Source organism: Camelus dromedarius, chromosome 25 (assembly GCF_036321535.1).
Source record: "Camelus dromedarius isolate mCamDro1 chromosome 25, mCamDro1.pat, whole genome shotgun sequence".
In the NCBI taxonomy this organism is placed as follows: domain Eukaryota; kingdom Metazoa; phylum Chordata; class Mammalia; order Artiodactyla; family Camelidae; genus Camelus; species Camelus dromedarius.
In genome coordinates this window covers 7,730,600-7,743,177 of record NC_087460.1, presented here as the reverse complement: position 1 = coordinate 7,743,177, position 12,578 = coordinate 7,730,600, and the positions used below count along the sequence as shown (strand labels likewise).

The following is a 12,578-nucleotide window of genomic DNA, read 5'->3' as shown; positions in this document are numbered from 1 at the left end:
AAGTCTTCTGTCCATCTGGGATTTAAAAAAATTATTTATGTATTTGTGATTCATTCTTTAATATATTTTTCTTTTTTTAATTAATTAATTATTTTTTAGGCAGGGAGAGGTAATTAGGTTTATTTATTTATTTATTTTTAGAGGAGGTACTGGGGATTGAACCCAGGACCTTGTGCACAGGATCTTGTGCATGCTAAGCATGTGCTCTACCGCTTGAACTATACCCTCCCCCCAACCTGGGATTTATTTTTGATGTGCAGAGAAGAATACAGCTCTACTTTATTTTTTTTCTAAAAGACTAACCATTTTCACAACACTGATTATTAAATATTTTTCCTACTGATTTGGAATGCTTCTTTTATCATAAAGTTATTTTGTTTGCACTTGGGTCCATAGCTGGACTGTCTACCTTTTTCCACTGATCTGCCTGTTCCAGCACTCTACTACTAGTTACTGTAGCTTTAGAATGCATGTAAAAAAATTAAAAATGTTACAGCTTTAAGGCAGTGAAAATGCTCTGCGTGATATAATGATGGATGTATCTCATTATACCTTTGTTCAGACTTTGTTCAGTGAACCTAGGGTTCACTCTTGGGGCTACACGAGAGTGAACCCTAGGGTAATATGTGGATGTTGAGTGATTATGATGTGTTGATGTAGGTTCATCCCTGGTTAAAAAAAGGTACCGTTCCAGTGAGGTGAGTGATGATGGTAACGGGGGAGTCTATGCATGTGTGCGGCAGGGACATGGGAATTCTCTGTGCCTCCCTCTCAAGTTGTAAACCTAAAACTTCCCTAGAAAAATTAAGTCTTTTAAAAAATAAAATAAAGTAAAAGAACTTTAAAGCTAACAGAACTAATTTCCTTTTGTCACTCTGTTCTCATTGTTCTATTTCCACAGGACCTATACTCAAGTGCCAATTAAAAATGTAATTATATGCTCTGTTTGTATACAGTAACAATGGCTGTTAAGATAATTGAATGATTCTTAATAGCCAGTATGATTTTTTATTGTTGTTTTTACTTCTAACATTTGCAATGTAAACAGCATTGATTCATATCTGTTTTTCTGATTTGTTCATGTGCTACAATTCCTTCTTGTGCTTCCCCAAAATAAACTTTTGGCTGAAAACTACTTGACAATGTCCCAGTATCAATTCAGTCACTGTCCTGAAACTTTTAAAACACACAAAAACAGGCAGTACCTATTGCAAACTGAGAACACTAGGCCTGTGCTGGAGTGTGGACAAAAAAGCCCAAGTTCATCTTGCCTCTCCTCCCATAACACCAGTAAGTGCAGGGTCCCAGAATCAGCCTTTACTATTTTTCCCTCTATACTGGGTATCTCTCATCTATGTATTTAATTAGAGATCTAACTTTTCAATCCTGGAAAAGAGAGATTGACCAAAAGTATTAAGGAGATATTTGGAATCTTAGTAACTGTAGTCACAGTGACCGAATTATAACCCTGACATGGTTTACCATAGGCTGTATCCTCCCTCACCCATGCCTCTCCCTCCTTGAAGTCCATAGGCACTCTGAAGGTCTCTTGAAACATCTGTGAATCACAGGCAGAAGGTTCAGAAATGCAAAGCCAGAAAGTTCAGAAATTACAATCAGAAGGAAATGACCGATGACTTGTTGGCAAGTTCTATCCTTCCCCATCATCATTTCCACCACCACCCCCTCTCCACGACAAGATCTGAAAGTTCAAAGCTAGACATCACCTCTATAGGACCTGCCAAGAGAATCTCTCATTTAGGCTCCTAACTTCTAATTCTCCATTCATCTTGAAGCTTCAGATGGGTACTCTTTTAACCACCATCCACAGAAAACCTGGGAAACAGGAACTGATAGACTCTCTCATGAAACAGAATAAGAAGTGGCTTTGACTGGTTTATGTAACCATAGGACAGCCCGGAGCTGGTTACCTGGTGAAGTCATGGGCACTTCCTTTGATGACCTTCTGCCTGAATGCTTTAGAAAGACTTCCTGAATTGGACTAGAGATGGGACTAAATGATCTTTGAGTTGGGCTGTGCATGAGTCATGGAAAGCCTCCCCAAGGAGCTGGCAGCTGAGCCAAATCTAGAATGAGATTCAAACAGGCACAAAAGGGAGAGGAGAAGAGAAAACAGCGTTCCAGGTAGAGGGGAGAGGATGACAAAGGCATGGGGTGTGATACAGTATAGCGGGAGCTACAAGTAACTCAGTACTGCGTTTTTGCAGTATTAAATGCCAAGTAAGGAGTGGCATGGATGATGCTGGAGAAGTAAGGGGTGGCCAAGTCCTGGGGGTCCTGGTGTACCATGACCAGAAGCTTGGGTTTTATCTTACAAATGTTTGAAGGGTTTTTAAGCAGATGAATGGAATATGGTAACTGGGATAGTCTCATATGTAAATATCATAGTGATGACCTTACCAAAAAGAATACAAGGCAATTTTTGTTAGTTGGTTTGTTTGTGGGGGAGGTAATTAGGTTTATATATTTTTAGAGGAGGTACTGGGGATTGAACCCAGGACCTCATGCATGCTAGACATGCACTCTACCAGTGAGCTATACCCTCCCCGACAAGGCAATTATGAAATTAGCCTAATTAGTGAAGGCTGGTGAGACTGTTGTCATTCATATGCTAGGGGAGCATCATACCTATTCTAAAATTGACAAAAAGAAGATTCCACCTGGCTTCTCAAACTGGATTATGACATAGCTGGACTTACGGATTGGGAAGATCATCCTGGTAGTGTTGCAGGAAATTGTTTTAAGGGTATTGAAACTGCAAGTAGGGAAATAAGTTAAAGTGCTATTGGAATTGTCTAGATGAATGACGACAGAGGCTTGAATTAGAGCCATAGGTAGAGACAGCTGTTGAAGACAAAATCAGCAGATTTGCTAAAAGACAGCATTAGATATAACATGGCTGCGACAAAAATGTACCTCCCAGAAAGGATCACAGTTAACTAATAACCCCAGCTCCTGCCTGAAATCCAGCACTGCTTTGTGCTTAGGGCATGTTTCCCATGGGCTGCATTATGACTGGGTGTGGACAGGATACAAAGGCAGGACCATCCTGGGAAAGGTGGAACTTCTCCGATGGGCAGCTTAAGCTCCAAGATGTTCCATCTACTTTGCTGAACTTTCCTAGAACTGCACTGCAGTGTGAGATTCTTCCACTCAACCAGGCTTCCAACCTTCCTTCCGTGATCCATAAGGGTCAGACCCACATCAAGTTCTGATGACTCTCCCAGAGAGCCTGGACTAAACTTATGGTGGGTAAGCTTTTGGGCTCTGGATTCACAACAACCTGGGTGTGAGTCTGGCCCCACCATTCCTGGATACGTGAGTTCCAGCAAATAATTGAATCTCTTGAAAGTGCCAGTCTTCTCATCTGTAAGATCATAAGTGTGGGGATTAAATTAGTCAGGCTGATGAAGTACTTAGCACAGTATCTGGCCCCTAGTAAGTACCCGATAAATGTTAGCCATTCTTATTAGATACAGGGGATGAAGGAGAGGAAGAAATCAGGGGTGATTCTTAGATTTCTGGCTACTTACAATACATAGAATAATCACAAGTACTTCCCTCAAATTAATTCTCCTTTTGTGTACAGCAGATATCCTTTTGAGTACAAAAGAGATGAGGAAATCCTTCCTTTCTTTCTTCCCACTTTCTTAACCCATCTAGCTTTCATGGGTAAAGGAAGACAAACTATAAGATGATCCATCAAAATGGACATTAAAAAAGACTCCTTGACTGGGGTTTAAAGGGTGGTGATTTTGATAGAGTTTTATTTAGAAGAATTTAGCTATTAACTATGAGCTAGCAATCATAATGTGAAGTGTGTCTTCACACAGGATCCTCCGCGTTCCCAGACATACTTACAAACCTTAAGACAGAACCAAAATTCAAAGTGTAGACTGGAATACGGAGTTAAAACTGGCCAAGTGGAACAGAAAGGAAAATGTAAACGCTTGAACAAAATTTTAGGAAATTTGTCCTCTAAACCTGGGATAAGGAAAAAATCTAGCTGAATAGTGTTTTAGGTGAAAAATTCCGTGGTTTTTAGGTGACCCGGCAGCTCCCTGGAGCCCACAGTGCAATTTTGGCTTGTAAAGAAATGGGTGTGGTCAGTCTCAGGCTGTGTGGTTGAAAGTACAAATATCCTGATCATGGGAAACCTCAGTTTCCTCATCTACAAAGTTAGGGCCTGGGGGAGATATTTCCGAGTCCCATACAGCTCTACTATTTTTTGTGAGACTGTATTCTATGACTTTTAAATTCTAAACTTCCTGCATTTTCAGGAAATGACCATAGAAAAGATACACAGGCTTGGTGAAAACAGATACCCCATTTCCCTGGTTAACTTTACGGCTCGAATGCTCTGCAGTGGGGGAAAGTCTCTTGGTGTGCTGATGTGACCCACAGACACCGCCTGAATCGCACGTGACGATGGAAAAAACCTGTGTCCATCTGTTTTGTACCAGGTCAAGCTTTGCACAAAACTATTTCTCTTGAGGTGACAAACTTGAGCAACCCGTTTTTCCTGAAGTTTGCCTGATAAATATGTTTCTGATGAGCTGTGCTGTCATTCATCTGTCTTGCCATAGCCTTGGAGGGCCCCTCCCAAGCCGACTAGTTGCTTACTGACATTGGTAATCAAGGATTTCAGACATGAGATCAAGGTCAACATGGGAACGAGACAGAAGGGGCTAGAGAGCCCTGGTACACAAGCCCCTCACTAGGCTCCACTGCCTCTGGGCTGAGGGAGGGCATGGATCCCAGCGTAGCGGGCAGCCTGTGATGGTTTTGTGGGCACGGGTGAGCTTACTCCTCCATCACTGCGGCTCCCAGTCTCTTCTGGAACCCCTCCTGCTACTTCTAATGCTTGCATTTGCAAGCATTTTAAACGTATTTTTTTTTTAGAAAAGGGCAGTAAAAGAGAACAATCATGGGGAAAGCAAAGCTTTAATAAAAATAGAATTCCAAATATTTCAGCTAGGATCTCTTTGTCTAGCTAAAAGAGATTTAGAGAGTGGATCAAAAGACCTGCATCTCCTTCTTGTTCTGCAGTTAACCAGGTGTACGCCCTCAGGCGAGCCACTCGACAACCCTGGGCCCCTGTTTCCTCACTTGTAAAACGAGGAGGAACCCCACCTTGCTACTCTCAAGAGTGTGGGAGTCCTTGCAGGGTGCCCTGGTTCACACAGGACCCCTGACCGAGGACCAGGTCATATACTAAGCAGCGAAGGAGTTGTGTACAGGCCTGGAGCTGAGCTCCGTGAAGCCAGTCAGAAGGACCCTAGCACCGAAGTGTCTGAAGGGCAGTAAGCAAGAACTGAAGTCCCAGGGCTCCCCGGTTCCTGCCTCAGGTAAGTCCCTCCTAGGTATTGGTTGAGTTGCTCCATGTCTCACTGTCTTCATTCTGTTGGGCAGGAGAGGCCACAGAGAGTGAGGGGATGGCCAATGGATCATGTTCTCGATGTTCTACAAAAAGAGAAGTAGCAGAAAGGCCAGAAGAGGAGTCTCCCCTGCACGTGGACCACAGCTGACTACCCCATTCTCTTTCCAGATCCGAAGGGACCCGGGAACGGGTGGCTGCAGCACCCCTGGCTGCGCAGTTCTTTTCATCCCCTCAGCAGCATAGCTGCCAGCTTGGGCAAGGAAAGCAAAACCTTGGACAAAAAGGGGTAAGTCTGGGAGATGCTGAATTAGACGGGCTTTTGGAGATTTTTGTGGGATCCGCAGACATCTGTATTTTCAGGGGAGAGACCTGACTTTTTTATTCTGGTGCAATACACACAACCTAAAATTTACCATTGTAACCATTTAAAAATGTACATTTTAAAATGTCAATTCAACGGAGAGGCCTCTTTCAGTGACTTCAGTTCTCTCCCTATGCTGATGTAGACTGTGTCTTCTCTGCTACCAAAGCTCCTGACTGTTCTGCAGGGTCAGACTGCAGGGTGTCACTGGTTAAGGTGTGTTCGGCTCCGGCTGTGGGGAAGCACCCCAAACACCCTGTACCTGACAGGAAGCTATTCAGTGGTCATTTCTCCTTAATACAGGTGAGCTCTCATTTGCTGCCATGTTCCTTTAATTTTTGTCTTGGTCTTGGCCCTGAGAACTTGCCCAGACCTGTGGCTTGCCCTTGGGCCCGTTTCCTTTTGTTCTGCTGAATGTTTGTTCTCTGCGGACTCCTGGCTTATTCTGACTATGAAAAAGCCTCTTCTCCCTGGGACGTGACGCGTCCGCCCCTTCGGGGTCCAGCGTAGCTCCTGTGTCAGCTGTGATGCTCCGCTTCTGCCCTCCCCCGGAGCTCCCGTCCCATGTCCCTGACTGCCCACTGGTCCTTTCCTCCGGAATTGACCCTCAGTGTTCTGCCAAGCGGATTGCAACATAGCCGGAAACAACCTTCATTTTTTTTTTTTTTTTTTTTTTTTGCCACAAACCAGCTGCTCCTATAACTTCTCAGTCCCTGTCAGTAGTCTAAGTCATTTAGACAAGAACCAAAATCCTCTTTGATCTAATCTCCTTTCATTGCCCTCAGCCAGTCAGTCCCCAAGAACAATCAAATTTTCTTCCAAATATTGATCGTTGTTTCGGTCCTTCCCTCCTCCCCCCTCCCATGCCCATTTCTAGGTCATTGCGACCTCTAGTATCATCTAGCCCTCCTGTCCAGTCTTGCCCTGTGCCAGGCCGAAGCCAAACTTACCTTCATTAGTTAAGTCACGCCTGTTCGAAACCCTGGAGCTCTCCCCTCTTCCTCTCTAGTGGGCTTCTTGCCCTTATCAGGCTGTTAAATTTCCCCTAACTTGCTCCTGTTCTAGACAGTCGTTCTGCCAGGCAGTTATACTGTAATGGAAAGTTTGATGGACCTGGGATTAGACCTGCTGGCAAATCCCAGCTCTGTCCTCAGCAGAACCACCTGGAGGAATTCATTGACTCCTGGAGCCTTGGATCCCCATTTGCAAAGTGGGGATAACAGTGCCTGTGTCATAGAGAATTTTACGAGAATTTAATGAGGTCACGTGGGTGGAGGCAGGTTAGCCTTGTGCTCAGAAACCACATTTGAGTGGACTCCCTTGGCTCAAATCCAGGCTTTTTTGCTCAGTCACTGTGTGACCTGGAGTAAGTTCCTCAACTTCTCTGGGCTTCAACTTTTTCATCTGTAAAATGGAGATATGAGCAGTGGGTACCTCATAGGTCTGTCGTGACAATAAAATGAGATAATTCACAGAAAGCGCTTACCACAGAGCCAGGCACAATGTCAGCTCTGGTGGGAACAAGCTATTATTATGTGCAGGAGACCCAGCAGAGTGCATGACACCAGTCAGCACTTACTACGTGTTTGTGTGTGTGGCTGAATCCATCTTATCCATATGACCTCACTTCCCACTAATTCTTGCTATGCACATTCTTGTGCCATTCTTCCTCCAGACAGGCTGACTACCTTGGCTTTCCACGAACATATCTTCTACTTTTCTTGCCTTTGGTGATGGTATATCTCTTTTCTAGATTGTCATCATTTGTCTCCCCGGCCCATCGAAATTCTTCTCATTCTTTAAGGTCCATCGTAAACCCGGCCTCCATGAAATTTTTCCCTTCTTACTTTGGTACTTACTGATTTCTCACTCTTCTGAACCGCGTTTAGCGTCTGATACGCTAAGATACTTTTTCCTGTGTATTTGTGTTACGTCTTCAACTAGTTTGGAAAATCCTCCTCCGTCTAGCATTGTTTCAGAAAACACAGTAAATACAGTGAGTATTTAATTTACAAGACACCCTTATCAATTTAGAGTATTGCTTGAGATGAGATGCATTTCCAGATTATATTGAGGGTGAAATTTGGTGAAAGGGACACATACTTAGTTGTCTGAGGGTGAGGAAGGATCTGGAACTCTGAAACAGCTTTTCAGACCAGGAGTCTCTTATCAACAGAGTGGCGCACGAGGGTGGGCAGATGATGGGGGGTGGGGCAAAGGGGGTCCTACCGGGTGGGGCCAGGGCCTCTGGCCTCTGGGCCAAAGCCCTGGAGAAATGCTAAAGCCCAGGGCCTTCGCAGGTGAGGGGCTGGAGACAGAGCACGGCTGACACAGACGGGAAAATGTCCCCACTCACATCTGGCTCTTGCTGCGACAGGTTTTGCCTTTAACCAGTTTCTCAAGCCTCTTACATCTTTGCACAACATTTGCCCTATTGAGAAACTGGTTTTGCATGAAACCTCCCGTGGCTTGAAGCAAGGCTCTGTGACGGCGTTTGCATACCGTTGGGGTGTGACCCCTCCCAGATGTACCAATAAAGATGAATGAAACGGCATTCAGATGACGTGATATGAAGGACATCACTGTGGCCTCAGAATCTTTGAACTGTGTGAAAGGTTCATACCAGGATGTCACAATGAGAGAGAAGGCCAGGAAAGTCTAGTCTAGGAGGCAAGGTTAAGAACGTTGTCTTTGCCCCAGTTCTCACGAAGCCTTCTCTGCGCTCTGCAGCCACACTGCCTCCCCCGTCTCCGGACTCGTGCAGGACGCACTGTCTAGACTACACAGCTCAGTCCCGGTGATACATATTGTCTTCTAGAAGTTGCTTTTTGTGTTCGTTGTGAGTTCCCTGAGAATACAGACTATCTCTTACACGTTTCTGCTGTCCTGGAGGGAGCCTCTCCATACAGTTGAACTCAGTGTTGGGCACAGTGAGATTCTCAACAGTAAGTGTTGATGGATTTGCTTTTGAAAACGCAAATTCATAAAAAGTGGCTCCACAGAGGAGAATTAAAGGACCTGTCTCTATTCTAACCTGGCAGGTGTTGGGAGTCCCCAACATCGTTTGTGTGGTGGTCAGCCGCCGCCTCCTTCCGTAGGTCAGGGAGTCCAGACAGAACAGGTGGGAAACACGGTCCCAGTGCTGCCCAACTGGGCAAAGATGCTCCACCCAGTCCTGAGACCCCTCCCCAATTGCCCTTTCCCCTCCCCACCATGAAGACCATCCAGTGAGAGCTGTGAGGGGCCTCAGAGCTTGTCTGATTCAACTCCTTTCTTTTGTAGGTAAGGAAACTTGGGGCTCAGGGAAGAGCAGGCGTGGATGGTGGAGAGAGGACAGATAGGCTTTGGGGTCAGGGAGAATGGGACTCGAATCCCAACGCGGCCACTCTTCAGCTGTGTGATTGTGGGAGGGTCTCTTCACATCTTGGGGCCTCCATTTCCTACTACCTACCTACTGGGGTCAGGGTGAGAATTAAGTGAGATAATGTATGTAAATGCAGTGTGGCCATAAGAGATGCTCAGTACTGGTGGTCCCTCTCTCCTCTCCGTCTCCAGAATGTCCTGCCCAAAGTCAGAAAACAATTTAGTGCTCGCCTCTCCTGTTTTTCAAGCTAAATGTTCTTTAAATTACATACTAAGGCTAGCCTCCCACCCACTAGAAAATTAAGATCAATGATTAAAATGTTTAAAAATTACTTTCACTGGGGATTTGGGCCTATTTATTTATTTGAGGGGCCAATTAATTTTGAGCTCATTTTGATGCTTCAGAGATAAAATAACTTAAAAGACAGGCATACTGCATTTCAGAGTGAAATTTCAAAGGTTCTGAGGTTTTACCCACTTCCAACCACAGTGTTTGAACTCCTGGGACTCCTGAAATAGTTCTGATGGCCTTATAGCCCTTTAAATGAAAAATTCCACTCTCTGATATATTTACAGGCTTTGCTTTGCAACTTGATACTTTTCACCTGTCTTTCTTAAGACACACTCTGCTGTCCATTAATCATCAATTGGAGCTAAAATGAAAACAGTGCTGTTGACATTCTTTTAAAGAAATTAAAAAATGTATTAGTAAATGGGAGGGGAGGGGAGGGGACAGCTCAGTGGCAGAATGCGTGCTTAGCATGCAGGAGGTCCTGGGTTCAATCCCCGCACTGCCACTTAAAAAATAAATAAATAAATAAACCAAATTACCTCCCCCTACCCCCCGCCCAAAATTTTTTTCAATGTATTGGTAAAGATCATGGGGGACCTGTGGGGAGCTTTACTCTCAGAAATGAAATGGACATTTGTATCATTTGTACAAATTAATGGTTGGTTGATGATAAACCTTTCTTTCCCATGCTGGAGAAAATTCCCCAGGATCATGCTTTCTTTGAAAAATGTTAGGTAGCTAATACTCATTGTGTTGGGCTGCAAATATACCCTTAAGTACGTGCAGAATCAGGATTAGACCAGAAGAAAAAGTCTTCGTGTGAAACACTTCCTAATTGTGACTATGATGTTCTCAGACTGTGATGGGCAGGCCATTATTTGGTGAATCGTTTCGGTCCTATAAGGCAGAGGACAAAGCAGGGGCAAACCTCTCTGAAGTTCCCTTTGTAGGGAGAATATTGGTCCCTCAAAGTCCTTGTTCTAATCCTCAGAACCTGTGAACCTTAGGCTACGTGACTCCGGGTGGGGGTGGATTACGGCTGCTAATTAGCAGATTTAACAGAGAGGGGGTTATTCTGAGTTATCCAGATGGGCCCAGTGTAATCACAAGGGTCCTCAATAGGGGAAGAAGGGGCAGAGGAGAACCAGAGAGAGACTTGGTGACATGAGAAGAACTCAACCCACTGTTGCTGGTCTTGAGGGTGGAGGAAGGGCCCAGGAGCCAGGGAACGCAGGCACCTCTAGAAGCTGGAAACAAGGAAATGCGTTTTCCCCTAGAGTCTCCAGAGGCACCTGGACTTTAGCCCAGGGACACCCATTTTAGAATTCCAGAACTATAAGATTAAAAATTTGTGTTGTTTACAGCCACTAAGTTTACGGTAATTTGCTTACAGCAGCAATAGAAGACTAACACAGACAGTCTCCCCAGACAAAGGCTGACAGGCCATCTCGCCCCAGAGGTGCTGCCTGGCATTCTGGGATTTCACACAACCACAGCAACAAATTCCCAAAGGGACTGAGACAAAGGGAGAGGCTGAAGACCAATGTCCAGGGGCAAAGGGATCAGCAGTGAGTAGAGAGTGCTTCTCACGTTTGGCACCAACCTCCAGGAGAGACAGGATTAAGAGCCACACTTGGTATTTACCGCACATCTTATAATTTATAAGGGGTTTCACTTAATATTTCCATTTAATCCACCCATCAACCCTCTGAGGTGGAAATTTTTATTATTCCATTCGTAAACAAGAAAACTGAAGCTTAGGGAGTAAATTTTCCTTAAGTCAGATAATAGGAAGTTGAGGGTCACAGATTTGGTTCCAAAATCTAGGTGCTTCACCACTTTGATATCTGTTCTGCCTGGAGAGCTGTTCAGCCAGGAAGTCAGTCCTTGTAGAGATTGCTCATTAAAGGTAATTTCTCTAATGAATGGAGGTTGTGGGAAGGGGTGCAGAAAATACTTTGCAGTGGGCATCCAGTCTCCATATGTCAGCTTCTTATGAATGTGGAGACTTCCTTGAATGTACCTATTGTCAAAAACATCACTGGCCAGTGGTGGCTTCTTGCTGAACATTTTTAGTTCACTGTCCACCAGAAACTTAGATCTGACATGTCTAAGTTATAGCTCAACCCAAGCTCCCCAACCTCAATCAGACCTCCACCCTGACTTTGCTATTTCTTTTAAGAATTTCTTTATTAATCCAGTCATCTAGATTCAACAGCTGTAAAAACCATAACAGCTAACACTTACTGGGAATACATTCCAGTTATTGTGCTATGCATTTTAGAGGTCATCCATTGGATCCTCCCAACAACCCTGGGAGGAAGGTACAATTATTAACCCCATTTTATAGATGAGGAAATTGAAGCTTATGTAAGTTGCCAAAAGTGACACCTTAGCATCTTCTTGAATTACTCACCTCCTTCATCCTCCATAGCTCATGAATCATCAAGTGCTCTCAAGCCTCCCTCTGTACCATGCCTTGCACTTGCTGCCTTCTTTCCATGACCATTGTCACTGTATCAGTCCTGGCTCTTTTTGACTTATGCTTGAGTTGTAGCCGAATGTGGTCTCTCTTGTTCTATGGTCCCCTTTTGATTATGCTTTGGTCAGACTAAGCCACCCCAAATCCCAGTTTCATCCCATCCATTTCCGAATTCAAACCTTTAAACTGGCGAAGATGCATCCAAAGGTCCCCAAAGGTTATCCTTGGACAGTGTGATGGTGGCAATATTTTAGTTTTGAGAAATTAAAATTAAAATGAAAAACTGTTACAACTATAGTTTGCAATTATAGGGCCAGAGACATAATAAAGATAAGCAAACACTGTACCCTATAAATGTGTATCTCAGACTTCATTTGTTGCAGCACTGGGGAGCTCTCACTGGTCATCTGACCATTCCAAATATGCAATTCCATTTTTTTGAGGTAAATCTTTGCATAAAAAGCTAAGTAAATCGGCTCAGAGTTTCCATATATTTATAAACTTCATTACTAGTAGTAAAACAACAATTGTACATGTTAAAAGAAAAACTGAATCAAAATACCACCAAAGGATATAACAATAAAAAACTTGTCTCTCTCTCCCAAGGGTAACCATCGAATAAGGTGATTTATATTCTCTTTACACTTTTCTGTAATTTACAGACTTTCAGTGATGGACA

The 12,578-nt window shown here is 44.1% G+C and overlaps 1 protein-coding gene across 1 annotated transcript in view; it reads left to right on the top strand.

Annotated features, from left to right (window-relative positions):
- DUSP16 (dual specificity phosphatase 16) overlaps positions 1-12,578 on the top strand; it is a 142,883-nt gene that overhangs the window by 49,354 nt on the left and 80,951 nt on the right. Inside the window, exon 3 of the mRNA XM_064479054.1 lies at positions 5,570-5,687. The gene's annotated coding sequence lies outside the window, so the exon portion shown is untranslated. The remainder of the gene's footprint in view (positions 1-5,569; positions 5,688-12,578) is intronic.